This window comes from Diabrotica undecimpunctata, chromosome 11, assembly GCF_040954645.1.
Source record: "Diabrotica undecimpunctata isolate CICGRU chromosome 11, icDiaUnde3, whole genome shotgun sequence".
Classification (NCBI taxonomy): domain Eukaryota; kingdom Metazoa; phylum Arthropoda; class Insecta; order Coleoptera; family Chrysomelidae; genus Diabrotica; species Diabrotica undecimpunctata.
In genome coordinates, this window is record NC_092813.1 from 25,749,847 (window position 1) to 25,760,113 (window position 10,267).

Sequence of the window (10,267 nt, forward strand, 5' to 3'; positions counted from 1 at the left end):
CTGAGGCGATAGACCAATGGAGGAACCCCAGCGGACAGTACAGGATGCCATCAATGGACCAACCACCACCTCCAACCCCACAGAACCAGGGAAACGCCAATCGGGGCGCCAACTGAACCCTGTTGTGAAGATGGTGCCCCAACTGAATCCCATTCAGGTACAACCCTCAACAGCAGGCCTCCCCCAACTCTATGGAAGGATCAACGGGCAGCAAGTGAAGATTTTGGTCGACACCGGTGCCTCCGGGAACTTCGTTCACCAGAGGTTGATCCAGAGACGGGACCTGCAACGAGGACCAGGACTGGTTCAGCTGGCATGCACGGGCAGCACATCCCGCACCCTAGGGACTGCTGCAGTCAATATGAACATTGACACTCTGGACACGACTGTAAACTGCATGGTTATGGAGGATTTGAACCACGACGTTGTGTTAGGGATGCCTTGGTTGGAGCAGGAAGAGGCCAATGTAGACATACCCCGAAAATGTCTACACGCTGGTACTGCCTGCCGAACCACCATCTACTGGGCGACCCCAGCAGAAAGGCAAGCCAAACCACAACAGCTGGAATTCCATCAAACCCCATCCCAACAAGCAGAGCAGTCAACCCAAGAGGACAATGAAATATTAGACAACCGTTCACGTCAGCCGACCACTGAAGAAACCGAAACAGCGGACATCAGTACAGGCACACCCGAAGAAGAAGAAGAAGCCGACGGCGTTCAATTACTAGAGACGATGGAGGACGTCGACGAGGAGGAAGAACCTAGCCTGACAGCAGATGGCATGCCAGACGCCGAATGCCTTCTATTGATAGAGACAATGGAGCACGGCGACGAGGAGGAGGACACCGAGCCCATCCTCGACGGTCCGGTCGACATACCACTCCGAGAGGAAATCCGGAGAAGTCACCGGACACACAAGAGAAAGAAACGACTTCGAAGACGCGAGCAGCAAACCTCCGAAGACGTACCCAGGAGCGAGATTGAAGAGAATCTACTCCAAGAGTTCACGATGGTGGACGATGCTGACCATAGGACCCTGACCCCTCCGGACGGACGGGATGAAGGAACCACAGCGCAGCCGACCGCCAAAGATGAACAAGGATAAGGTCCCATTACGACACGTGGAGATATCAAGGTGAATTGAGTAGCCTTATATCTTCACGACGTCGTAGGACCTCCTCAGGGTGAATAAAGTAGCCCTGACGGAAGCAGACGAGCCACCCGGCACACCTGGACCACCTGGACCACCTGGGCCTACTGGACCATATACAATTAAGTTCAAATATCTTAAGTACAATATCTTAGTTTTTTTTTTATCTTAAGTCTTTTACATTATATTCTTTTAGGGAAAAATTTTATTATTGTATTTTTTTTTTATTCTTAAATTGTATTTTTCTATTGTTTTAATAAATTTTCTTAGCACCGTTAGGTCTTTCAGAGGAGGGGGGATGTCCTCGACGCATCAAGGAATTTGGATATCGGTTAAAATACTTGGGAATTCCAAGGTTGGCCAAATCCAAATTTCTAATTGATTCGATGCAGGGAAATTCCACTTTCGCTACGTAAAACAAAGGATTTGTTTTACATAAAAGCAGGTAGATTTTCTCTCATCGGTCAGTCGAGCTTGCCTCTTCTACTGTAGACCTAGTCGGTGCTATTATTGTTCCTACTAAGTTATTGTTTTATTTCTGATTTCTTATATACCATTTTTATTTTAGCATTATTGTATATTCAGACCTTTTCAGGTTAGAATATTACTTTGATCTATATTTGTTCATATACTGATTGTTTGATATTTTAATTGGTTATTTTGATTGTTTATTTTTCTTGTATTTTGTGTCTAAGTTATTCTTCCGTAAGTTAAGAACACTTAGAAATATTTATCTTGCTTTTTCTATTTTATATTTTGATTTGTACTTTGTCTAAGTAGTTCTTTCCGGTAAGTCAAAGAACTCTTAGAAATATTTCTCTGAATATTTGACTTGTTATTTTAATTGTGCGTCTAAGCCATTCTTTTCCGGTAAGTCAAAAGAACACTTAGAAATATTTTCATAACCATTGTTGCATTATTATTTCCGATATTTTATCTAAGATATTTTCTTTCTTTCTTAAGTTAAAAAAATACTTAATACATTTGTTTCTCTCATTTTCTATTTTATGCTAAGTTGTTTCTTCCGTAAGTCAAGAAACACTTAGCAATATTTTCACATCTTTTCTATATTTGATTTTTCTTATTTTCTATTATAAGTCGTTTCTTCCGTAAGTCAAGAAACACTTATAAATATTTGTGCATTTATTTTACTATATTTGATTCTCTTGTTTATTTTCTGTTCTAAGTTGTTTCTTCCGTAAGTCAAGAAACACTTAGACATATTTCTATAATCTGTTTCATTTTTGCATTTCTCGTTTTATATTTTGAGTATTTTATTTTTCCACTCTAAGTCGTTTCTTTCGTAAGTCAAGAAACACTTAGAAATATTTCCATATTTTACTCTCACATTTACATATTTCATTTATCTATATTTCTGTCCTAAGTTGTTTCTTCCGTAAGTCAAGAAACACTTAGAAACATTTTTTTCTTTGCATTATATTTTTATACCATTTAATTTAATTGTTTACTAAGTTACTCCTTCCGTAAGTTAAGGAATACTTAGATCATTTTTACCTATCTGTTTTCCATTTTTGCTCTGTTACTTTGTAACTGTTCCTTGGAACCGTTACCTATAACAGATATTTGTCACTGGAACTGTTATTTATAACAGCGGTAGTATTTAACCTTTCTACCAGCGACAAACCAAAGATGGTGAATACCCGATCCAATTCCGGGGATAGGAAGAAGCCCGAAGAGCCGGCGATGGGTCCTACAGGCCCAAATGCCCCCTCTCGGCAACAAAACATTAGTAGATATACTGGAAAATGCTCATGGTACCCCTGACCCAGTAAGCTTAATAAAAACGTATACAAATGATCTAGAAAACCTATTGAAACTTTTAAATCAACTACATGAGAATTTATCAAATAGGAAATCAAAAAATAGATGCACTAGACTTCGAAACAAAATACTTAAATCCATACAATCAGAAACTAACACCGAATCCGATAACGAAATTGTAAAAAAAATATTATAATGGCTTTCTCAATTATCCAATGGAACCTACGAGGATATTACACTCGCCTTGAGATATTACAACAAATGATTAAAAAACTTACTCCATCCATACTTTGTTTACAGGAAACTCATTTTAAAAATACTAAAGTTCATAATTTAAAACACTACACATGCACATATAAAAATAGAGAAAATGTAGACCATGCTAGTGGTGGCGTAGCAATTTACACTCATTCATCCATCGATGTAGACATTCTTCAAATCAATACACAACTTGAAGCGGTCGCAATTACTATCAAAGGGCCTATAAAAATGAACATATGTAATGTATACATTCCACCTACACAAAACCCAAGCAATAATGAAATCTCAGACTTGATTAAACAAATACCTTCACCTCGTCTAATAGTTGGAGATTTTAATGCACATAATTACATATGGGGATCAAAAATAATTACTCCTTTAGGTCGTAGAATCGAAATAATGTTGGACAATTTTCAGTTAAACCTACTAAACGATGGAAGAAATACTCATTTTGACATTTCTACTGGTAAATCCTCTGCCATAGACCTTTCAATATGTGATCCAGCATTATCAGCTACCTTATCTTGGGATGTACTTTCTGATTTAAATGATAGTGACCATTTTCCGATTGTAATAACAAATCGTGACAGTATACAATACTCTTATAATGTTGAAAAATGGAATATCAAAAATGCAAATTGGCAAGAGTATTATAATCTAGTTTTAAATGAAATGAATGCATTACATGAAATTTTACAATCAAATAATAATATTGATAGTCAAATTCAAGAGTTTTCCAATGTATTATTGAATGCTGCCGAAAAAGCCGTTGGTAAAATGAATTCTAAACAATTAAATTCGTCAGTCCCTTGGTGGAATTCTGAATGTCAAGAAGCTATTAAACTTTCAAAAACAGCATTAAATCGATTCAGGAAATATAATACACTTGAAAATAAATTAGAATTCAAACGACTAAAAGCACGAGCTAGATTTATAATTAAAAGAAGTAAACGTGAATCATGGAAAAAGTTTGTTTCAGAATTAAATTCATCTACACCAATTAATAAAGTATGGCAAATGGTACGAAAGATATCCGGGAAAAATACCCCAAACCACATTAACTTCTTAGAAGAAAAACAAAAAATATACACTTCCCCTCTAGACATAGCTAATATTCTAGCTAATAGTTTTGAAAGATTCTCAAGTGATAATGTTCTTCCTCCAGATTTTTTGACCAAAAAAGAGAAAGAGGAATCCAAAGGTATTGATATACCGCCTGATGACCTTTCTCCTTTAAATTATCCCATAACCATGGATGAATTAGAATACTCACTCAATAATACAAAAAACTCTTCTCCCGGTCCTGATAACATTCCTGCAATATTTCTTCAAAAACTTCCTTCATCTGCAAAGAAACACTTGCTGAATATCTATAATAATATATGGAGATATAGCAAGTTTCCAAAAATCTGGAGTTCATCTATTGTCATCCCTATTTATAAACAAAATCAACCAAAATCTCTGTCACATTCATATAGACCTATTTCTCTAACTTGTGTAATGTGTAAAGTTCTCGAGAAAATCATATCCAACAGATTAATGTGGTTTTTAGAAAATAATAAATTACTTGCCCCGGAACAAAGCGGATTCCGAAAAATTCGTTCAACACTGGATAATCTTATTAGTTTAGAGTCTGAGATTCATGAAGCAATGGCATGTGGACAAAAATGTATCGCAGTATTTTTTGACATAACAAGAGCATACGATACAGTTTGGCGACATGGTATTATTCAAACACTTAGTCGATGGGGAATAAAAGGTAATATAGCACAATTCATAAAAAATTTCCTATCTCATCGAACTTTTAATGTACGAGTTAACGGTACTTTATCTAATACAAAAATTCCTCAAGGATCTAATTTAAGCGTCTCCCTATTTCTTATTGCAATAAATAATATTATCTCCACTTGTGACTTACCAGTAAAAGCTAGACTCTTTGCAGATGACTTAATCATTTTTGTTAAGGGGATAAATGATAAAACCCTTCAGACCCATCTACAGAAAGTGCTATGGAATCTCGAATTATGGACAAATTCCACAGGTCTTCAATTATCAACAACAAAATCAAAGGCTATGCTATTTTCAAAAAAAAGAAGTTATATCACTCCAGAATTAAAACTGTTTGATAAAGAAATAAAATATGTTGAGAAAATTAAATGTCTAGGCATGACATTTGACAACAGATTATCCTGGAACCACCACATTCATGATCTAAAAAGTACTTGTCAATCTGCACTTAACATTATAAAAACTGTTGCACACAACACGTGGGGAGCAGATAGTAAAACACTGACCCTTATGTACAAGTCATTGATCAGGTCCAAACTCGACTACGCTTGTATTATTTATGATTCAGCAAAACCATATATCATAAAACAACTCGATCGAATACAAAATAGTGCTTTGCGAACTATACTAGGTGCTTTTTATACTAGCCCTACTGAAAGTTTACACTGTGAAGCTGGAGAAGTCCCCCTGGAATTCCGAAGAAAACAACTTTCACTAACATATGCGGCATCAATACAGGCAAATCCTATGAATCCTGTTAATCACTATGTAAATTCAGACCGTTTTAGGAATATCTTCAAAACTCATGCTAGGCCTTCCTTTTTATGAAAGGGTAAATAGATACCTCAATGAACTTGAATTCAAATTTCAAGATATCTATTGTATACCCGATATTAACACTGTTCCGCCTTGGACTGTTCCCATCCCATCTATCAATACCAAACTCTCCATATATAAAAAAGCAGATAACCATCCCAAAGCATTATATCAATATGTCCTCCAAGAATTCAAGACATACAGTAACCATACACTTATATATACCGATGCCTCTAAAACTATAGATGGAGTGGGAGCAGCATTTATGTCTAAGGAAACAAAAATATTAATGAAACTCCCTAAATTAACATCCATTTACACAGCCGAATTAACTGCTATTCTCAATGCAATAAATTTTGTGGTAGAAAATAGTATCAAAAACCCTGTCATTATTACGGATTCCCTAAGTTCTGTAACTGCCCTAAATAACTTATATCCTAGTCATCCAAGTCTACTACTTATTAAATCAGCATTAAGCCAACTGCAAACTATGAACATAAATGTCAACTTTGTATGGATTCCTTCCCATATTGGAATTGCTGGTAACGAAGAAGTAGATTCCTTGGCAAAACTAGCAATCTCGAGTCCGGAAGCTGTAGAAATCAGAAGCATTCCACATCTAGATATAAAACCTGTAATCAAGAACTTAATAATCAATGATTGGCAGACCAAGTGGAATCAATCAACATCCAAACTACGAGAAGTAAAACATTCCATATTACCTTGGAAATCAACCCCAAATAAGCGTAAACATCAAACCATCCTATCTCGTCTGAGAATAGGCCACACCGCCATCACCCATAAACATCTGCTAGAGAGTGAATTAAAACCAAAGTGCAACATATGTGATATTGTGCTCAGTGTTCGCCATATTTTACTGGAGTGTCCTTTATATCGCATGGAGAGACTTCAATATAAATTACAAGATACCTTACAGGCAATATTAAGTGACGGAACTGATATGAACAATTTGACATCATACTTACATTCCATAAATGTACTAAATAAACTGTAAAACTCTAAATTGTACAACGCCAATGACCCTATGAGGTTGAGGCATAAATAAATAAAAAAAAAAAAAAACGATCTGGTTTATACCACAGCCAATAGATGTTTCACATCAAAATTAATACTTCTAAAATAAAGTTTCACTATTATTACTAGTTTTTTTTTAGAAAAGCATGTTAGTCTACAAGGTTTGAAATGTGAATTAGAGGAAAAAGAAGTTGTTACTATGGGAAAAACATCCTTGAGCATTATAGTCAGAGATATAGGATTTAAACATAAAAAGGATGACAATCGAAGATCATTATTTGAACGAACCAATATTGGTGCTTTAAGAGCAAAATTCTTTCGTAAGTACTTTGAAAACCTGGAAAGTGTGCATCCATGAGAACTTGTTTTTTGGATGAAACATGGATTTATTCAAAAGGAAATAAAACATCTTCGTGGCAAAACACTATGGTTTGTTTTTTAACCAGGAGGAGTAAACCAAAAAGGAGTAATAAAATGTACATTTAAATCAACCTCTTTATCTTCTAATTGATTGCCTAACTCAGACATAATATTAAAATTTATGTGTTGCACTTTTTATTTACTACATATTTGTGGTTAACCCACATTTACTTACTTAAAATTGATTTGCTTCAAGAATTTATATAATAATAAACGACACATATTTGGAAGATCTGGGCGAATGTTAATTTCACTTAAAATTTTATTTAAAGTGGGCATTTCATTTTATTTCAGGATGTTTTAACTCTTTCATCGTATGTTGCAAGGATAGAAGGTGACCGCCAATATTTTTATAACATCTTACCGTTCAAGTCTACTTATATTCCTTAATTGTTGTGTAAATAGTTGAATTCGCAACACCTAAAATTAGCACATTACTTTAGTAAGTTTTAATTTTAACAATAGCTATTCTGAAAAACTAACCTGTTGCCTGTTTTATTTTTGCTACCATAGCTGTTATTTTCATTCCAGGATTATCAATATTTATTTGTTTGTACATTTTATATAATTCCTTGTTTTTCGTTTGATGATAAATGACCCAAATCTACTCGGCGTTTTTAGGTGGAGAAGGATAATTACCACTGGTACTTGGCATATTTTGAACTTTTTTATATAAATGCAAACGAAAAATCTAAAAATTAAAGGAACAACGCAGAAAATACAAAAAAGCGTCGATATAAATTTTGAATTTTTTTATTCGACGTCGAACCTTTGTCGTTAACAGACGTGTTTAATAGCTAGTCTAATTACACCATACATTTTGCGATATTATTTACTATAAAAATAAATTTGAAATACTTGGAGAAAAACTGTAAGTAGTATTTATTATAATATAATTAAAGATACTTCTATCAAAACAAGTTCCTGGTACCGGATTTATCAACTACACAACTTTTGGTACCTCATTACTGATTCTGTTTTTATGGAAACAGGACCGTCTGAAGAATAGAGGTGCCAAAATATGAATAATATTTTTAAAAATGGATGAAGATTCTGTTGGTTCTGTTTCTTCTCCTAACAACAATCAACCATGTTCATATTCCAACGCTGTTACTTTATTTAAATATCCAACCAAAAACCAGGCCATTGTCCTATCTGCTCTCAATGGAATAAGTGATAGCTAAAGCTCGGATTTATAGGCAACAAAAATTGAAGAAAAAGGCGCCTATATAGGCAAAGATATTTATTAAAAAAGGCAGGAATATTAACATTTAGGCATAATATAGGCAATAAAGGAATATAACTTATTATTTATTGTACAAAGTGAATTAACGTAATATTAACTTAAGGCAGGTATATTTACACATCATAATCATAACATTAATATAAATAAACTAGTAACTAAATAACTGTAAATTAATAATTAAACATTGTAACCACTTAAAATTTTATCATTAATAGAAACAACTAAATGTTTTTCAATATTTTCGGTCTTAAAACTGTCTTCGATCACTTAAATTAATTTGAACATTGAAAACGAACGTTCGACATCGACAGATGTAATTGGAGCATATTTCAGAGCGGATAATAAATCTGGCATAATTTGAAATTCCTCGGAAAATGTCCCATTCAAAAGCAACATTAGATAAAAACGAAAAACCTTCATTCTTGTCGAAAACATATTTAATTTTTTTTAAATTAATTGACCGTTACTTCCAGGTGCCCATTTAATTTTCTTTTTTAAATTATCTATTAATTTTACTGACTCACATAAATTTATCTCTTGTTTTTCTAATAAGGTAATTGTGGTAACTATTAATTTATAATTGTCATTGATATAAGCGAGTTCCTGTTTCAATTTGGGATTTTTTAATATTTTTTTTTGCTTCTCGAATGGCTTCGGAAATATCATCATCAAATTCTGACATAACTAATTATATTTAATTGCAGTGTTCAAATTAAAAAAAAAACTGCTTCGAGCCAGGTTCCCCACCTTGTAATTACTGGTTTATGTGGCAAAGGGACACCGGGAAGTCTTTCTTTATATATTTGCACCCTCAACGGAACCTTTACAAAAACTTTTTCATAAAATTTATAAAATTATTTACCAACGGAAACAGATTTCTTATTTCTTCAGCAATTCTATTTACCCCGTGGGCTACACAAGTGCAATGAATTAAATTAGGATAAAAAATCTTTAAATTAACAGCAGCTTTAAACATATATACCGCAGCATCTGAAAGCATTAAAACTATTTTATTCACTGGTATAGCGTTGGGTAAAAAGAGGTTTGTTAAACTATCTTATATAAATCGACTTATTGTTAGATTGTTTGTTTTTTCCAATTCTTTAACGGCAACTAAATAAGGTTTTCTCGCAAAGTTTTCGTTCAAAATTCCAATCATTAAATTAGCTATATACCTGCCGCATACATCTGTCGTTTCATCCACGATAATATACAAAATATTGCCCTCTAACTCCCGCTTAATTTTTGAAATACATTCCATATAACATTTTTCCACAGTATGTTTTCTCAATGTACTCTCGTCCGGTAAGGATTTATTAAGATATTTTTCGAAAAAGCATTTAAAACTAGGGTTATTAACTTTATATAGAGGAATGTTGGATTCAATCATCCATCAACTGGAATAAATCAAATTTAAATGTGTCTTCCTCCTTTTTTTTTTGAACTGCTTAAACTATCCCGCCGAGATATTTGGGCTAACTTAGAGGAATTTAATTTTTCAAAAAAATTGTGGGGTTCCACAATGCTGGTCAATAAAGTACTTTTTTCTATTTGAAATCTGAGAATTAAAAAAATAATAATTCTTCTTCTTCTTCTTTTGGCATCATAACCCTGGATGGGTCTTTGCCTGTCTGGCTATGTCCTTCCATTCAGATCTCTCTTGTGTCCTTCTTCTCCATTGTCTTATGTTCATTGTTTTCAGGTCGTCTTCCACGTCATCCAACCATCTCGTTCTGGGCCTTCCTTTTTTTCGCCTTCCTATGGGC